Genomic DNA, 263 nt, shown 5'->3' on the forward strand with positions numbered 1-263 from the left:
TCTGACAGGAGCCAGTTACCCAGAGGCCCCTAAAACCCAGGATCCCCCAGAGGAGATTAAACCTCGGGGTAAATAAACACACAACTCACTTGGGCCCCCACGGGGTGCAGCCTGTCGACAAGGCCTCAGGCCTCAAGACCGTGTTCCCTCTGGAGAAAGCTCTTGTTCAAATATCTCCAGATCCCAAAGTTTCTCTCTTTGAATCTTCAAGTGGCCAGCGAGATTCCTTGGGAGGCAAGAGACAGCATTAGTTGAAAGGCAAA

The sequence above is a fragment of the Chiloscyllium plagiosum genome, unplaced genomic scaffold (genome assembly GCF_004010195.1).
Source record: "Chiloscyllium plagiosum isolate BGI_BamShark_2017 unplaced genomic scaffold, ASM401019v2 scaf_9919, whole genome shotgun sequence".
Taxonomy (NCBI): domain Eukaryota; kingdom Metazoa; phylum Chordata; class Chondrichthyes; order Orectolobiformes; family Hemiscylliidae; genus Chiloscyllium; species Chiloscyllium plagiosum.